The following is a 20,377-nucleotide window of genomic DNA, read 5'->3' on the forward strand; positions in this document are numbered from 1 at the left end:
GGCCAGGTCTTGCCCTTCTATCTTTGCCAAATAGCCCTTTTGTAACCTTTAAACTGTTTTCAGATGGTACTTTTATGAGCCACTGTACTTCGTTCTTTTTAATTACAGACATATATCATATAGGTTTACCAGCTTCCAAAAGAATTTTTACTTTATTTAGCTCACATTTCCAGATGTGTCCCCTCCTTAGGCCTCTCTTTTTTTGTTAAAAGGCACTGGTAATAAAAGACAATGACTACAAAGGTAATGTACTTCTCCAGGCAAACCAGTTTTATAATCCAATCCTTTGATTCTCGTTCTATGAAGTATCCTTATTAAAAATACTAAAATAATAACATTACTAAAGAAAAACAAGACTGGTCCATGAAAATTATATTTTTATAGTTGGTGTTAAATTTTTTGCATGAAGAAAATCTGATTCAGGTAAGACTTTTAGACTGTGAGGGCCAGCACAGAGATGAAACGCATACCATTGGGTTCTAATTTCTCCATCTCTTACTTCCACAGTTTATTAATAGTCTGCATTAGTCACTTCAACACTGAAATTCACAGATATTGCCAAGTGTGTCCTATTTCATGAGTACATGTGTTTTTAACAGGGAGACACAGCCGTTCTAAGCCCTGCCTGTAACACACTCTCTAACATCATTTTTTCACCAAGAACAGGAAAAAAATACACAGAAGTAGCTGCTACTGCCCATTACACCAACAGTGTAGGTGCATGACTTCTAAGCTGTTCATGTAGATTATGATCCCTAGGTCCACACTTTGTCACATATGCTCATACCCTCTCTCTTTTTCCAACGTCTTCATTAGCTTATATTTTGCAATAATACATTATGAGACTGCAATGATACATGAAGGTCCTACCTCCCATTTCATAAAGGCCTTTTTCAGATCTCTTGGGCACAAAGAATGTCCTTTATGTAACGGACAAGTGTGGGTGATGTCCTGGTAATCCTGTTACCTGAAGCCACTCACATTTTCATTTCTTTCAGTCTCCTATCTACCTTCTGGGTTTAAGAATGAAGAACTTGCTACTGCAGAGTACAGCAGTACAAAACAGGACAAAAAGATGCCTCCACACATACAAAGGAATTATGATAATTGTGCAGCCATGTTACCTAGTAGTGATTTGGTAACCTTTGATTTTGCTACCCTCATTCCATGGGTGAACTCAGGATCAGAAATATTATATCCACAGTATAATGAACTTCACACTGAAGTGAGAGACAAAAATATCAAGAACTCAAAACCAAAGATTTTCAGGATTTAAATATTTTCCATTTATCTTTTATCAAGGGAATTCTGAATTCAAATAACTGATAACCACCTGCCTCTCTAAGAAGTTCATAGACTAGGAAAATAAAGTCCACTACAATAAAAGACAAAGCACAGAGTCCTTTGGGAAAAGGTAATGACACATGAACAGAATAATTCTGCACACCATCCATACATCCTTAGCTTTGGGGCTGTTGGGCACAGAAATAGCACTGCAGAAAAATTCACTGGCCACACCCACATTTTAAACTTCAGAAGAGTTAGGCCCTAACCACTTGAAGCTTGGAAACTGAAAAGGAATGGTGAGCATCTGAAATGCAAATTCTCTACAACCAGAAAGATCTTTAATGCTATAGGTTTATGTAATTCAGAAGCCTGCGAATGAAATAAATGCCTCGAGATTATTTGTAAATTGATAACTGCTTCAAGGGAGGTATATTTATAAAGTTATTTTGAGTACCTTCCTATGAGTTGCAATGTTCAATGCTTTCAGGGAACCCTTCCCTATAATGTTGCCTCTGTTTGGTCACCACATACTACTAAAGCCTTCTGAGAAGTAAGCTGAGGTCACTTACTATGGGCACACTGTGGGTAAAGGTTAATGCATACTCACCACTCTGTTCCCTAAAGTGAATCCTTGTACACACTAATCTTTCACTTTTGATAAACAAAATTGATACATTAAAGGAAAAATAGAAGGGCAATGAGAAAGCAGATATTATTAGACAGGGGAGTCATGAATCTCAACAGTTTTTACACGTTTATCTTTCAGCGTAGCTCTCTCCAAGAGATAATGTCATTAACATTTTATAAATATTAGCAGGGCATTTGGTGCACATTTCATTAAGATGTTGCAGTGTCTCAAACAGGTGATAGGGGGGTTGCTATGGTTACTATAGTGTCTTAAGCTGAATACTAAATAGGTTCACAAAATATAAATTCTTACTTGTTATGTAAAATATTAGTTGCCCAGCTGGCATTCGTTTTTGTACCTCTTTTATTTTGTCAAGGACTTTCCACTCCTTCATCTTTCAAATAAAGTGGATTTTAGTACTGTTTAGAGAAAGGAGAGGTCACTAACCATTCTTCTTCTTCAGGAAAGGGGACAAGTTAGGTACCTCATTATCTAGCCTGTTTATAATTAAATCTAAAAATGACTGCTCCACTGTACTGGAATTGTGAGAGCTTTTATTTCTGAGGATTTAATGAGTCATGGAAACGTGTTTACAAGGCAACAAGCCCTCACTACACAAAGAACTCAACATTAGCATGGCAATAGACCATATAGCTTTTAATGGCCTGAACCTTTTGTTTTACATGCACACCCAGCCCAGGGATTGTCCCACCACCAACATTTGATCCAACGTTTCTTTTATTTGGGATACTTTTTTGCCAAAGGACCTGAAGGTGATATTTAGGAAGTCTATTATCAGGCATGCAAATTGGGAGAAAAATGTGTCACATCAAATCATGACGATTTAATAAGGTATTACTCATGAGCTAATGCTTTCATGTGCTGCCTACTCAGAAAGGCAGGTTAAAAAGGAGTTACTGTAAAGACAACACATTTAATATTTTTATCCTTGCCTTACTCCTTCATGATGCAACTGAAGAAAAGTTTCAACATGCTAATTTCATTCAATTTTATTTCATTTATTAAAATTTCCAGAGTGAAAACAAACAAAAAGTTCCCTAGATTTACTATGATCAAAATACTAGTTTGGTTTCCTTTAGACTATTATGATTATTATATACCTTATACTTTATTTTGAAAAATTTCAGTGACATCTGCTGCAGTCGTGTTGTGGTCCTGCTACTATAAAACTCATTTACAGTAGTATCAGCACAATCTTTAATGAGTTGAAAATGAGTTACTGGGATTTCATCTGTATTCCACTGATAAAATGGTAGATAGATGGATAGAAAGAAAGATTCCTCCAAGCTAGGGTAATAACCTAAATATATTTGAACACCTGTTACTATACTGGTGTTAGACAATAGCTAAATTCTGAGTAAGATTAAGCAAGAGCAAATGTGCTTGCAACTTCCAGATCCACTTTCACAATTTCTACCCAGAGAGATTCCTGGGAAATGAGTTAATATTTTTTAGTCTGAGGCAGCAAATTTTTATAGCAGTACTGAGAAACAGAGTAGGAATTTGTGAAAGATAATATATTGAGCAGATCTACGTACTAACTAGGCACTTACCTTATGTATTTTAAAGCACAGAATGTTGCATATTTCTAGAATCAAAAATGGACATAACATATTGTTCCTTCAAGGTGTTACCATGTTAACAACTAGGGCACCTTCTGTTAAAACTATTAATATGTGGCTTATCACTTCATAAAAGCTTGAAATCACAATCCAACAACAATAAGCACATGTGGTACATATGAAGTCGATCTGCAAATACAATAACAAGCATTCAGCATAAAGTATTTTCATGCTATAGTTAGCAGAAGTAAAATTAGCTGTTTGTTTTACAAATGCCACTTTTATTATCCACAAAATAACCCATCCATACTCACTCTGCATTTTGGTTCCTTTCCGAAGTGTAAAAATGTCTTTTGTTGCCTCCTCCTTCCTCAGCACACACCAACCTGACTTGCGAAGTTTGAGTGTGATGGTGATGTCAGCCACCAGAAGGCTTTAGCAATTTTAAGGAAACCTGTTCTTGAACCTACAGCTAACCCTCTGTTGACCAAGACGGCTATTATTTAGCGTAATGACTCTGTCACTGGTTTCAGTATTTAGGTACTTATGGCACTTACAGAATAAGAGATAATGAAAAAGTGGATGGGGTGATAAATGCATGCGACGGAGAAGCAGGAAAAGAATCTTCCATGCAAATATGCACATATATATTACAACAACAAATTCAGGAATACACAAACATCAAAAAATGCAGTAAGATCAGAAAGACATTTCTCAGGAAATCAATCCATCAAAACTTTTCTCGTGTACAACTAAGCAGAACAACAACAACAACAAAAAAGTGTGCAATAGCAAGGAGTCAGCTTACGACTGATTTTTTATATGTTTGCTCACTGATGTTATTAAATAAAAGTGATTGATGGAGGAGAGGACAGACCAGAGTGCAGTGTCAGGGAAAGCCCAACGCGAACAGCCGGCGACGCTGAGCCCTCTCCGTGGCCGGGCGCAGAGCAGCCCCTGGCGGCCACCGCCTTCCCGCTCCGCTCCCTTCAGCGGCTCCGCCCCGCTCGCCCGCCCCTGCAGCGCGCATCACTGACGACAATTGGCAAGCTAATATGCCAGGTGGCTCAGAAAGAAACAGGAGCACAAGGCGGGCTCGCTTCGAGGCAGCCGCGATATTACTTTCCTGTAGAAACTGCAAAAACTTTCTATGTGTTTACAGACAAAAGCTAAAGTTCTGTAGTTTTAGTCCTCAGCTAAGCTTCAGATCTAAACCTGGGAGTATATATTAAAAAACAAAAACAAAAAACATGTATTACGCAGTTCTATTAATTTTTGCAGTGCTGTGCCATCTATAACATTTTAAGATATCTTTCTCTTATAAGCGATGTGTCATGACCTTTTTAGTGCCTAAAGCAGATCTCTAAAAATGAAGAGAAGACCACATACATTCAAAAATTGCAACTATTTTTCTCCTAGTTTGAATTATTATAATGTGAGTATACTATTGATGCATACGAGGAGTATATATATAACACAATTCATATATATATATATATGAATATATATGAATTTATATATCACAGAATCACAGAATTTTAGGGGTCAGAAGGGACCTCAAGAGATCATCAGGTCCAACCCCAAGCCTGCCCGGCGAGGCACCGGGCATTCATCCTTCATATGAATATATAACACTTCATGCCCCAGCTCTATTACCACAGTGAAGTCTCTATACTATGATTCGTCAGTAGTTAAAGTCTTAAAGGCCCACAAGAGTTTGCATACTTGAAATTTGTGATAAATTTTTTTCCCAGCATATGCCTAGCCCCTTGAGACAAAAAAAAATAAATAAAAATTGTTAAGGACCAGCTTTTTGCTTGCAAAAATATGATGAAACCACTGAACTCTGACCATTTAAGCACAGTGCATTCCACATTAGCCTATAGCAACAGGATATCCTGACAGTCAGCATAAAGGGGATAAAAACACCAGCAAATAAACCTCAAGATAACTCAAACCATTCCACTCAAAGTATGCGAATATCGATCCATCTTGCTCATTTTCATATTCCTTCTGTCTTTCCTGATTTAACACTTACTTTTTGTTTGCCTACAGAAAAGGTACCCAGCAAACCCGAACATTGAAATTTTGAATGAAAAAAAACAATGCAGGTTTGGATGTTATGTCCAGACTGAACAGAAAGTAGTTCAATATTGGGGTAACTATCTTTATATAGTGTCTCTATGGAAACAATGTTATTTCATTGATTACTATGTACTCCAAGATTCATGCAAAAAACAAATCTCATCATAATGAAATGAACTTTTATCCATGCTCATATTCAATTTTCTGTCACTCATTTACTAGATAAATAATAATAATAAATACTGGGGAATAACAAAAATATAATAGTAAATAGTGGGAAATTTTGTCATGAATCCTACTATTTCCATCTTGTGAAAAATAACCATATTATTTGTGGGTGTGAGCAGGCTGAATCCTTACCTCTGTGCTGAGAAACCATGCAGAGCATCCAAGCCTGAACTCCTCCTGAAGATAGATTTTATTCATCATATGGAAAGTTAGTAAAAATAATACAACCTAACTTCAAACTGTGCTTCCTCTCCAAACTTGTCTATTCATAGTATTTCCTTCCAGGAACTCCTCTATCTTAACTCAGTGATTTCTTCCTCTTACACATGCTTCCTTTATTTTAAGGGTAGTTAATGAAACTGCATTTGCCACAATAATTCAGTGGAACACCAACAGCTTCGTGCAAGATCCTGACACTTGTGAAGAAAGTGGGATGAGTATCCTGTCATTCTTATCAGTGTCCAAGAGTCTTGCTGCTGACAAATGAGTAACTGGCATCTTATTGTTCTTTTATTCTTCTTCAGCCTCATAAAAAAGATCCTTCAACAGAGAAAAAGTTTTATTCAACTGTTTTTACTATTTCTGTGTATTTCATCAGCCCTGGCATTAATATGATATTGTGGTGATTTTGCCTAGGAGTGTGGGAATTACTGAGGGATGTGCTTATTTTTCTAACAAAAGTTCAGGCATGCTATTATTAGCAACCTATGGTATGTCATCAATGTCAAAGGCCAAATAGTTTCTTGAAATGTTTAGGAATCAAGTATATTCTGAATCTGAGGAGTCTCTGTTCTCACTCTGCCATTCACATGCACACATGGGAGTATACTGCAGCGTGACTCCATCTTGCCAGGATGGTCTTGAATACTCCCAGTGCGTCCGCTTTGATAGAACACTCAGGTTCTCAATTAGACCAACATGTATTTCACAGAGCAGACTAACCCCACCAGCATGCCTGGGGCAGTTCTTAAAGCTGCACTTCTTCCTGTACCCATGAGCTTGGACCCAACCTTTTTAGAAGCCTATTCCCACTCCATATGGCTCCTTGCATGTGCAAGCATATTTGCCAATAGCAAATATGCTATATTTTCTCAATAGCACTTAGCCAACCGACTTAGCAAGTCACCAAGAACAACTAGGGAAGACACTCAGAGGACATGATATCCATTAATCAGTTGTGCCCAGGTTATGGGCCAATCAATAAGCAGAGGGTGTTTCTAAGCATTCCCAAGTTCTGTCTTGAAGAACAGAGTAGGTCCACCACATCACTGCGGTATTAGGACCTAAACAGCTCTGTCCCCCTTCATGGACTTTTGAATTGAGCTTCCCCTTTTAAGTTTTATGAGCAGAGAGGGTGACCAAATCAAAAAGCTAGCCAGAGTGCTAGTGTTTCTTTCATTCAAAACTGACAAAAGATTTTTCAACCCCAAACTTTTACTTTATCTGTAGCATTAAGATCATTAATAGAAAATATTAATGACAGATGTAAGACGCTTCACTGAGAAATCAAGAGTTAAGACAGTGAAAAATTAAGCCCCAGTTTTTTTCTTTCTCAAGGAAAGGGTTAGGTAATATAATTATTTCATTAAAAGCAGTGGCCATCTGTTATGCTTCGTAGAGACTGGCAAACAATGTTAAAAACATTTTTTATATACAACAGAGAGGAGGAAAATATGTTTATTTAGTAAATGCTAATGTTTCTGAAAGATGTTTGATTAGAGTCTGGAGTTTATCAGCACTTGCTGGAGCTCAGCCTAGAGGACTAGCATCATCAACACATACTGTCAATAGGCATTAGAAATCAGTCCAATCTCCATATGAAAAAAAATAGTGATTCAGTACAGTTCTCCCAATAACAATATTTGGTGCAGCATCCTCCACAAAACATGATATATGTTTGTTTTTTTTTTTACATCCAATTCCAATAAATATTTTATAATATCTCCCAGATCCTCAGACTTGTTTTTCCTGTGTGGTATGATGCTAAAGTTTAAAAAAGAAAAAAAAAAAAGAAAGAGAGAGAGGCCTTTAAAACAGAAAGGCAGGACGAGGAGGAAGGAAGTCTTTCCATCAGGAACTGCAGGCTTAAAACTTTTACAGGAACATTTTATACAAAGAGAAATAATAATGTGATTAAGCATCAGATGAAAACCAAAATAGTTCACTTAGTTCACTAATAAAAAATACAACATTAAGAATAATGTAGCCTATGTGCAAAACTGAAAGTAAGCCACAGTTTCTATTTTGATTGGTGGTTTGCTTTTCAACAAATCAACAAACATATAAATACTTTCTGGAAAAATGGAAGGAGAGAGAGAGAGAGAAGGAAGGCAGCAAGGAAGCAGTGAAGGAATCAAGGAAAGAAGAAATGGATAGTGGGGCTTGTCTGCTGCTTCTGCTGCAGATGCCAGATGTTGTCACAGATACTCTAGTGGAAAAAGAGAGAATGATGCTAAATTGTAAACCGAGACTTCCTGTGGACTCTGATCTGAAGTTACCCAACAATAGAAGAAGGAAATACACTTCTTCCTTCATCCCATCTACAGGAACAAGAACAGCTACCTTCCAGTCTTGTTTTCTTTACACTACCCTTAACTGTGGCTTGAATTAATTACATGTTATTATAGTGCTGTTTTGCCACAGCATAACTTAATGAAAACAATTACTTTTGTCTTTGAGAATGGAGGGGGAAGGGATGAGACTAGACGCAGCCTTGTAAAAAGTATATAGAAAAATATATACAAAGCTTTGTTCAAATTTCGGTAATGCCCAATGGCTGATCCACTTCACCAAAATCAGAAATCCCTGCACAGGGAGAAATGTAGCACAAAGATAACAGGGATGTGTATAACAGAAGGAAGACTTTCCTACATGGACCTTATTATACACTTTAAAAAATAAAGAAAAAAACTCTCCGAATAAATTTCAGTTTTGCACTTGACTGGACAAAAAGGCTGAAGGCAAGCTCTTCCCTTTGACTTTGTTTGAAATTAAGGGGATTTCACAGTTTTCATGATCAAGTGCAAAGTTTTCTGAGTGGTAATCTGGAACATGGACACGTTCATGAAAGTCTTGCGCTTGTTTATATAAAGTGTGGCAATGCATATTATATCTTTAGCATTTCACCACACTGCACCCTATGATTTTGTCCTGTGCAGGTCTTGACCATCAGAGATACCTACTGATATTTACCAGGTCAGGAACTCAAAATCACACACATGATTAAGAAGACTGTGTAAGTTTTAAGATTGCTCTCTTTGTTAGATATTACTGCATTCTGTCTGCTTCCGAATTTCCCATAAGTGACTGCACATCTCTTACTTATACATACCTATTTTGAAACAACTTCGTCCTATGATTTTGTTTCCTCCCAGACTTTTAGCAATAATTAAACATAACAGGCTTTAATATTTGAATCCATTTCAAGGAAATGAGGATACACTGGAGGCTGTGGGGAGGGCTGTATACTCAGAATGAAAAGAGCACATGGAAATGCTTTTATCCCATTAGCACAGGCACAGAAGGCTGCTGTAATACATCTGCAGCTGTTGGAGAATAGCGTGCAGATGAGCTCATGGTTTGGTCCAAATGAGACAAGGATCCTGCTCTCTTTTTAAGGAAAGATCTCCAAGGGAGAATAAGCTGTTTGCTGTGTAGTCCCTCTACCTCTGCTCTTCTGAAAATTTCTAGGGGTTTAATGTAGAGTACTCACTCATAACCACTTCTGGCCCCATATGTGCCCATGAGTCATTAACTTCTCGGCAGTATCCCACATTTCGTTACCACTTTGCATGCCATAACCATCCAGTTTAACTCAATATAACACTTCAGTGAGCATCTACAACAATGTAAGAGTCCAGAGCACAACTGTCAATCACCAACACACAAAACATGGAAGCTGTACCAGCTTCTGTCACAGGGACTATATCCTTGGTCATCTGTCTCAGGAAACATTCAGAGACTGAAAGGGTCCTTTTATTCAATTTTAACAGCATAACTGAGATGTTATGCTGTGGAAGTCAATGGGATAATGAGGAGTTGTCATTTCTTACAGTTCTGTCGTGAGGCTCTGGTTATTTGATGTTTTTTGTGAAGCCTCAGCTGCTGATACCAAGTCATCATGTGAGAACCGCAGATTTATTTTCTTTTTAAAAAGGGATTTAGCCTTTACACTGTTGCAAAGAGAGAGCTGACAGTTTGACCTGAATATAACCTCATGATCTGAAAGCCAGAGGCTAAAGAAAAGGAATGCAAAATTGTCTTTAACATGTTATTATTTTTAAGCTAAAACGTGATTGTGAAAGAGACTGGTAGGAGGTCAATGCTTTTTGAAAGCTAGCCATTCTTTGCAGGTAGGAAAAGATACTCTCAACCTCATGACAGACCAGGCAGGGAGGCTTCTGGAAGTGAAAGAGTGTCCTGCTGCGGCTAAAAAGGCTGCAGCAAGCTCCCTTCCTCTGCAGAGCAGAAGCAGAAGAGGTTTTATAAACCACACTAACTTGCTGGTTAAATACCTGTTGATTTAAACTGTCCTTGTGTCATTCATTATCTTTGGCTCTGGCTTTGCAACCTCTTTAATTAGAGGACTACAGAAATCTTCATTTCTGAAAGCCACCCATAAACTATCCTTTTTTCCCACAGCCATGTGATGCTTAGAAGGGCTGGTATCAATAAGGCATGAACCACATTGTTCAACTAAACACTACCTTTTTAAAAAAAAACACATTTATCATATAGTCGACATTGCAAGCTGATTTTATACTCTGGAAATGGTTCTGTGTAGCTGTATATGTGTATACAGTTATAGGTTTTGCATTTTTCCCTTTTTGGCCAGTATCACACAGACCACACCCCAGCACCACAAACATCTGCGAGCCCCACCAGCCAGCTCTGGATGCATTGGGAGGCAATCGGCTGCTGGGGCAGGAAAGCAACAGGGGCTTTGCTGCCTGCAAGGTGGCAGGTGCTGGTGGATGCTTTGCAGGAGGACAGAGAGTGGAGAGGGGGTCCCACCTCCCAGTGCTGCATTCTCCTTCCCTCTGCAGCTGCCGCAAGTTCATTTTCCCAGTGGTCTTGCCTTGGGTCCCCTTTCCAGCTTCTCATTTTCTCCCAGTGTTTCCCCATGAAACTCCCTGACCCTGCTGCTCTTTGTCCATGATGAGAAGGCAACACTTGCCTGTATCAGTCCCCAAGCCAAAAGCAACACATTGAGCAACATTGATCTATAACAAATGTGGGATAAAGTCAATGCCTAGTCCTTATGGTGCATTTCAGTCTACCACATTTTTTTTGGGGGGGGGGGGGATTCTTTGACAAAGCTGGAATGATTTGAAAAGGAAAGCAAATGTTCCCTTAACTAGCTAAAACCCAACAGTTACCATAATTATTCTTTTCTTTTTTTTTTTTTTTCCTTCAGTTTCCACTGCAGCACCAAAGTGCAATTACAGAGATTAATAGGGAGCATTGGACAAGTTTAAGGGGGAAAATCGGCTTCAGCCACTACATGGTAACACACCCTGGGCCTAGCACCAGCAGTGCCAATAGCAGTAAGGATACGTTAACAGAAACATACAGAAAGCAAAGGGGGCCATTCAATTAAGCAAATACTGTAGAGCTATTAAAAAGATCATTTATAAAAAGTACAAATGTAGAACCTGTGTGTGTGCATGGATGCTTGAAAGTATATAGTATCCTGTTATTATGATCATTACTTATGGGTACCTCCCATAATCCTATTTATTGTAAAACAGAATAATCACAGGAAAATCTGTGACTGCATCCAAACTATTTTATCCAGACTACAAAGACAGCAAGCTTCTGACAATGCCCAAGATCAAAACCTACCACTTTGAACACAGTAGCAGAGCAATACACATGTTGCTGTTCATTTTTATGCTGCAAATATTGAGTATATCATTCAGGAAATGCTCTATTAAATGTTTTAACTAATTAAATAATTAGGAAAATATCATCAGCTAAATCCAACCCTGATGTCAGCAATATGAATTCAGACTGTTCCAAGGAGTAAGAACTATGCAGTCACCACAAGACTGCTTACTCACAGAGGGATTTAGAGAGGAAATTATAGGCACATGCGACTTTCATGTTGAATCAGAACCGGATAATGAGAGGCTGCAAATTCTAAAAATTGTTCAATTAGTAGTGTTGGGAACACCAGGCTAAATATCCATTGTATCCTGGCACTAATTGACTTGTTTCCCTTCAGAACTTAACCTTATTTGGGCTTGAGTGGCTTATCAACTCTCACACCCTCCCAGCTACACTGAATCTTACAATGAGCTTCATGCAGAAACCTGCCAGCTCAGAGCCTCCTTTATGACTGGGGCTGTGTGGCAGGTCTCCTTTGCACCATGAAGCTTGTGGTGCTTACACGCACCTTGCTACCTAAACTACTTGAGATTTGATTTAGGGTAGCACAGTGAAGATTTGCTCAGGTCATAGCAAGAAGCTACACAGGATCAGTCTAATATCCTGGAAGCACTTGCCAGTCAGTGCCCTTCTCAAAATGGACGTGACTACATTGGTTCTGGATTTAAGCTCCCACATGAGTTGGCAACACAGGTGCTATGCTGCACTACATGCCTCCAACTGCCAGGTAAGAAGATACAGAGCCACAGCTGAGATGTCCAGCTCTAGCAGTGCCAGTTGCCCTAAACCAGCTATTGGAAAACTGCCTACCTTTCTTAGCTGCTTGGGAGGATCTTTTCTCCAAATGAGCTCACATATCTTACTATATAGCTGTGCATGTGATTTTAACATGCCTAGACTAAAGAATCTGACATCGCAGTGCTGGGGTTAAGAAGGCAATTTGTTTCTCAAGCCTAACACCTATGTCTTACTGGATGCTTAGAAGAAAATGTCACGGGAAAAGAAAAAAGTCAGCAGTTTTAAGACAGTAGTTTAAAAAACCTGAAATTAAAAATTCAATGACATCTTGTCTCCTTCTGGCAAACAGAGGGAGAAGGAAGAAAAAAAAATAGTACTGTTGTAAACTGTTGTTTTTCTTAATAAATCAAAATAAAAAACAAGATAAACATAGCTTTCTACAAAGCTAGGGAAGGACTGTTTATCAGGGTGTGTAGTGATAGGACAAGGAATAATGACTTTAAACTAGAAGACAGCAGATTTAGATTAGACATTTGGAAGAAATTCTTTACTCAGAGGGTGGTGAGGCACTGGAACCGGTTACCCAGAGAAGCTGTGGATGCCCCATCCCTGGAGATGTTCAAGGCCAGGCTGGAGAGGGCTTTGAGCAACCTGGTCTAGTGGCAGGTGTCCTTACCCATGGCAGGGTGGTTGGAATTAGATGATCTTTATGGTCCCTTCTAACCCAAACCATTCTATGATTATATGAAAGGCTCTGCCTTTCCAAACACTGTGTGATCTACTGCTAAGTACCTAATATCTTCTCAATCTTCCTACATGTTCCCTGTGATAATAGTATCTCTTTTCTTTCCTTTTAAGGTTCTTTGAGTCATAACAAGTAAGAAAGAGTCTATACAAAACCCAATTCTATTCTCTCGTAACCTAGTTAACATTCAGAGCCAAAATAAAGCTCTTGAATGCACAAGTGCAGCTTTGGCTGTAGCCACTGGGAGTTTCCTGCATGTATCTGTGGAGAGAACACAGGCCTTGAAGCTTTCAAACTGCTCAAATATTGTTGGGAAAAGTGCTTTAGCCTTGAAGGAATCTTTCAAAAATGCCTGCATCATGCTTCATTCATTTGAAATCCCTTAATGTTCAAATTTGTAGCAGTTATGTAGTGAGAGAGAACCTGTAAAGGTCAACTTCCATGGAAAAGAAATTTCCCAGGACAAAAAGGTCTTAAAATATTTTATTATAGAAATATATTTTTCAGCCCTTAAAACAGAGTAAATATATGAGAATTCCTAGAAGTCTATATTATTCCCCTTAGGGGTGCCAGACTTTATTTACAAAGCCTATATATTGCTATAGCAAGGAGTTTTCATGGTTGAAAAGTGCTCAAGACCTTATGATAGATGGGCAGATGGAAAAAAACAAAGCAAAACAAAAAACTAAAACACACAGAAGCTCCAAGTGACTGAATAGCATTAAGCTTTCCCCATGGGAGTCATATTAGGATGCAAGGTTTTTCTCTTCTGCTTGCTTTATGAATGACACGCATAAATAAATAAATAAATGAAATTACCCACAGCGTTCAATAATTTATTTACTTCATCCTGGTGATGAACATCTTAGAATTATAAGCTACCATATGGGTGATAGCACAGTTGCTACTGGTGATTCAACATTATTGTGGCTCTGAAATAAGATAGCTTATCTTTCTTTCCTTTGAAAGATGAAATGCAATGGACATATAAAACCCTGCTTAGCTCATAGTTTGTGTTGTACGTATTTCCTGGTTTTAAATAGGCAAGACTGAACTCAGTTTTTAACAACTACAGTCTTGAGGGCAGAATTAAATCTATAAGAACAATGACTAATAATCTGAATGACGCTAATGGCAAATACCCACATGTGTGTAAATAATTAATTGTTTTCTTGTTAACAAGTTCAGATTTTTCGTTCTTTGGTTAGTGACCCCAAGGGTCAGTTTTTCTGTGAGAAATAGAAGCATTTAGGATTCTATCATCCTAGCCTATAACTAATTTATAGCTTCTCATGGCATCAGGTGCAAAGATTCAAGATTCAATTTATCACCCCAGGCTATTCCCACTTTAAGAGACAGCGCAGGTATTCTGCAGAAATAAATGAAGGGAAACATTAATGATGTAAAACCAACAGAAGTATGCCCTACGGAGATCTTATCTTTCAAATTCATAGAGACACATCAAGCTATAGAATGTCTTTTGTACTGATCTGGAAAGACTATAAAGACCTCTAATGATCTCCTACAGAAAAAAAAAAAAAAAAGGAATTAATATTTTTCTCATTGAACGGTATCAATTATAGTTGGTTAGTTGGTTGTTTTTCTTGGCCTGCTTTTTCTCCACAAACTTATTTTTTTACTTTTAATTTTCTCAATTTGATCAAGCATTTCCTAATCTTGCAGCTCTATAGAAAGATGACAGAACAAAAATAGCATAACAGATAGAGTCAGACACCTAACTGAAACAAAATTAAAACATACTCATCTTTGCTCAATTTTCCACTTTTTCCAGCAGGATTACCAGTCACATAAATATTTACTTTATGTGTATGCTCAGCATAATTGATGCAAAGTTAATGACTAAAATAGTGTTCAAATATCCATGACTTCATTTCAATAAGTCCCACCTGCTCCCTCACTCTGTCTCCCTGGGACCGATTCCAGGAGAACATCTCATAGACAGAGAGAATCATCTGTGAAAGATGGCCAGTGGTCTGATCATGAACACTAGAAATCTTCGCTTAGAAAAAACAGACACATGATTTAAATCCTTAAACTCTGCCTGTATTTTACTTTCTGTGAAATGGGAATTTCTTCATATTGGAAAACACTATGTAAATGCCACTTAAGTATAGTATTCTTACTTCAGTAATTCCGGGAGGATGACTGATTACTGGAATTAAATCTTTTGGATGCTTCTCCTGTTTGAAAACTTTTGCACTGTATTTGAATACAGATGACCTTTTACTTGTTTTAAATTATTAAAGATAATTCTTAATTTTTAACATTATAACAATATTATAGCATTCTTTATTTATCTCACATTCTTTATTTAACTCACATTTTAAAGATTTATCTCACATTTTAAAACTTACAGTTAGGGGTTAAACCTAAGCATGTGCGCTTCTGCTATAAGGAAAAAAGACATGAACTTCCAAAAGGCATGGATGAAAAGACTACAGAATTTCTTTGGAATTTTAATTTCCTTCAGAATTGACTATCTAGCATTTTGGTTTGCTAAGGTTAGAAGAGATAAACCTCCATTTTTAACTGATTATCGGGGGTGGATATCAGAAAGGGAATGAAAAACATATAAAGCATACTAAAAGTATAGACCAAAAGGCCTACACTAATGTCCTAGTTTTGAGCGTAAGGCTCAAAACTTCAACCTGCTATTGGAAATGGGATTTACAGAGAACAGTTTCCAGAGCTATTGTCCACAGCTAAAATAGAACTAACTTACCCAAATTTCAAAAATTACCAAAACCACCTCCAGAATCAACTTTTATAGGTGTCATTTATTGGCTTGCTTTCTTTACTTTTTTTTTTAGCCATTAAAAACTGATTTTTCCTAGTCATGTTATTCATCCCACCAGCCATTTTCAATTACCACATGAAAACTGTAGACTGTAGTAACTTCAGTGGGAGGTCACTTCATATATGTTTAGGCTAAAAAAGATTGTTCCTAACTATTTCTTTGCATTTCAGTTAAGAAATATTGGTAACATAGTATTGAAGTACGGCAACTCAGAGTACGGCAGTTCAGATAACTGCTGAATTTATTTTAAATGATTGGTTCCATAAAATTTTTTAAAGTTCATTTTTTAGCCTAATATTTTTAAAGTAATGTATGTCAAAGCAATTTTCAGCACACTGTATTTCAAGACATGAAATTTTTATGATGGTAAACATGAGGGCTTCAATAACTTAAAATACTAATATTTCACAAAAGGATTCAACATGCTAGCAAATCAAAACTTTTTCTTTTTTTTTTCTCATTTCAAATTATTATCATTCATTTGAAACTTAGAGTATATTCAGAAATCAAATACAGAAATCTTTATAATTATATATGAAATACTTCTTTTGATTAGTGACATAGGTTGAATGGAGTAGGATGATTTTTGTACTACAAACAGAAAAATGAAGTTAAGAGAAGACTTAATACCAAGAAAATAAGCTTCTAAATAAGAAGCAGGACTGCTACTAAAGCCTGCAAGGATAGATTGAATATAATGAAGCCTTTGAAAGGATGTAAGAAATAACAAGCGTTTGGCAAGCAATAGACCAAGGAAGCTTTCTGGATCTTTTCCACTAATAAATTCTCTCTGTTTTGGCAAGAGATAGCTGTAATTTGTAAGCAGTTTTGATCTCAAGGAATCATTCTTTATTTCTGTAATGAGAGAAGATTTCCTATACAGGAAACTGAGACACTAGTTCCCCTGGCTAGGGTAGTATTGGATGCTCATGAAGGTTCTGATACCAAACACGGTTCATACCACTCCTCAGAAACTAACCAGAAAATCACGTTATGCCTGAAGACAATAGAAAATATGAGGTCATAAATTGTTCCCTGTTCTGCTAAACTGTCAATTCCAAACTGCATGATAGATGTTTGTTGTTGTTGCTTGTTTGTTTGTTTGTTTTTCCTGTCACTGCCAAAAGCTCTAACACCAGCTATGATGAATGCAAGGACAGAAATTACACACAATGTATGTGCTATTTGCACTTATATTCTGCAATCCTGTGATAGTGAGAACATACAATGCCAGAGCAGCAGAGTTTCTGGTTTCATCCCCAAAACAACTTCTTCCCACTAAAACCAAACATTTCAAAACAGGATTTTCCTTTCAAAAATAGAAATAAATATACACCGAACATTTCCATCTATGTATCACTGTGTATATTTTGCAGCAGTGAAAGATGTAAAGCAAGGAATCAGATGGGGAAAATTTTAAACATCCCCTAGTCTCCCTGGGATTTAATCCTCAGCAAGCCTAGCTTTTGAAAACAATATTTGATAGTATTCAAAGAATTTTAAAACATATTTGTGCAGAAAAAGTTGATTTTTTACTGGTAAAATAAATTAGCTGCAGACTACCAGTCCTTTAAACAAAATATCAGGAGAGATATTGTTAGCAGAGATGAAGTCCTGCCCAGCAGGTTACTCAACTACAAAGGCATACTTAAACTGTGCTTATCCCGATTCCATGCGGGCTCCCGTGGAGAGATTCCTGGGGCTGTGGACATGTGGAACTAATCAATCAGATAAGACCATCCGCAATTCTTAAAAAACACATTTTGTGCTCAATGTGATTTTGACACAAATCTGTTATTTAATATCATACCTGATCCAAGTTACAAATTGGCCAGGGCTCTGTCCTCTAAATAAAGATGTTATGCTACCTCAGGTGTTCTATGCAAAGCTAAACAGTTTTTAACTAGCTTTCCTCATTAGAGCAATTAAGGTCCTAGGTTTAACAGCGCTCTGGAAAACAACTATTGAAGAGGATGTTCTTGCTCAGAAAAAATCCTCAGGGGTGGGAAGACAGGCACCAGTGCCTCATGATATGCTTTGGCTAATTAAGATGTTGACTGAGTCTATGTTAATCATAGTCCATCAGGCTATGTTTGATTAACATGTAAATTGGTAGACCCTCTTCTGCAATTGCCCTACCATCTGAGGTCTAATTATGGGCCTCAAAAAAGACAAGAACTGGACTTATAATTTAGAATGTTCAGTTGGGAAAACAATTTTTTGGCACACACAAAAGAATTGTGAGGTAGGGTGTTTATGTATATTGTTTCCAAATACAAAGGAATACCTTAGACCAACTCTACAGATATGCCTACACAAGGTGGAAGTTTAAAGATATTGCAGCAAAACAGCTTTGTTTAAATAGTGCACAACAAAAGTTAAGTGTTTCTTCCCTCGGTTAATTTTCTCAGACCAAATAGATGTATGCAGTTAAGGAAGACAGGTAGATATATCTAAAAGTCAGTTCAAATCATCTGAGATAGAAGTTATGACAAATTAGATTTATAGCATAGCATAGAATAGCATAGCATAGCAACTATGTCATATTCCATTGACCTAGCCTATAATGAGCATGCCTGATATTTCTTACTGACTAGCCCTAGAAGTTAGTAACTCAGCATCTTACCAAGGCCAGTAGAATCAGCACAAGGAGACTGTGTGTGCCCTTCACTAGGGATTGATACATAATTTAAATAATTCAGATAAAGTCTCTTAACAATGTCTCTTGGCTACAAAAAGACCCTGTGACCTAACTTCAGCACTAAAGTAAATGCTTTTACGTATTGATGTATACACTTTTTCCCTTCCTTCCTGTTTTTCCTCTTCTCCATTTCTACCACATTGAAAAAGGAACATTTCAATTTTAGTCTATAAATAACTCAGCTCTTTTTCTTTAAGAACAGTGACATAATAAAATGATGTAAAAGAATCAACAGTTACTCAAATTGTATGTAGCTGTCTATAGACAAGATAACTGTCTAAGGTGGCACTGCAGCCACTGACAATCTAGCCAACATGGGCAGTGGAACCTAAAGAGCTATTGAACTGGGTAGATTAGATATCCTCCCTGTTCAGGGACCCAGGTACAGGTGCCCAGCATTTTTTCAGATGATCTGGCAGAGCCACTTTTCCAGAAGGACAGTATGTCTGCATGTCCTGTGTTCCATATGAATGTCTAAGGTACCTCAATGCACCAGTGATGGCATTAGATAGCTAGATGTGGTCAACTGAATTGAACCATATGCGACTGCTGTCATTTGGGCTGAATAATATAGATGCCTAAATTTTAAAATTTTTATCTGGAAATGAATCCCACCCAAGTTGCTCTCAGCTTTCACTACATCTCCCAGCATCAGCTGACATATCAAAACCATTTTTATAGTCTATTTATAGCCTTAGAGTGCAAAAAGTGGAGTACAGAAATAATCTTAAAAATTGGAACAACATCTAGTGCAAAGTCTAATATATGGCCTTGAAACAACAAGAAGCAACAAAGTCATTGATAGAATTTCCAAAAGACAAAAGTCTCCTTGTAGGACACTGTGCTAGTATCAACAGGGTGTATTCAACTCTTTAACAACCTGTAGGAAAATGAGTTATAAATGACAACCAGTGTCTAAATCTGACTCAGTTAAATTAAATTGAAAAAGAAAACAGAAGTTAAAACTGTGATCCAAGTCCTAACATAATCCCCATCTCCACCAACACATCTACTGTGACTACTTTGGAAGAGGTGCAGAGGCAATTAGAATTTTAGAATTCATTGTTCCTTCATTTGCCATCTGGGAATGCTCTGGAAGCCTTTGGAGTCCTGAAATCTCAGATTACAATCTGTTTGGTGGATTGGATAAGAAGAACCAGTGCAGGAAAAAAAAATAGAGAGAAGAGAGAGGAAAGGAAAAAGGGAAAGGAAAAGGGGGAAGGGGAAGGTCTCATTTATTTTTCTAATGTAGATGGGTTTTAATTGTGAGGTTGACCCTCAGTTTCCTTTATTTAGCACTGAAGTATAATACTCGAGTTCCTTCATGGAAGCAAAAATTATCCAGCTCTTTTCTGTCTGTATGCAATCCAGAAAACTTCAAAAGCTCTTACAAATTTACATAGATGTCAGCTTAGATGTCAGCTAATAATATACTGGGCTTGGACAGACTCAGGTATGGCTGGAAGCTAACAGTGTTTTCCCTTTAGGAAATTACTGGTGGGCTTTGCTTGAGAGTCAGCCAAAATACTAATATTTCAGTTGAAGTTTTAATTACATAAGACCACACATTTCAATGATTTCATTCTGCATCAACTATGAGACCCTGATAGACAGCATCCTGTCCTGTCTGCCACAGCACGTGGTCTGAATTTTAATTTATAATCTCTTAAAACCT

General features: G+C 37.4%; 1 protein-coding gene across 5 annotated transcripts in view; it reads right to left on the reverse strand.

Moving 5' to 3' along the window:
• MID1 (midline 1) overlaps positions 1 to 20,377 on the reverse strand; it is a 239,424-nt gene that overhangs the window by 150,534 nt on the left and 68,513 nt on the right. The window contains exon 1 of one of the 5 annotated variants that reach the window (XM_068682836.1): positions 4,376 to 4,478. The exons of 3 other annotated variants lie outside the window; for them this stretch is intronic. The gene's annotated coding sequence lies outside the window, so the exon portion shown is untranslated. Of the gene's footprint in view, positions 1 to 3,812; positions 3,972 to 4,375; positions 4,479 to 20,377 lie in introns of those variants that run through there. One more of the 5 variants, XM_068682821.1, reaches the window with a different exon arrangement.

This window comes from Anas acuta, chromosome 1 (assembly GCF_963932015.1).
Source record: "Anas acuta chromosome 1, bAnaAcu1.1, whole genome shotgun sequence".
In the NCBI taxonomy this organism is placed as follows: domain Eukaryota; kingdom Metazoa; phylum Chordata; class Aves; order Anseriformes; family Anatidae; genus Anas; species Anas acuta.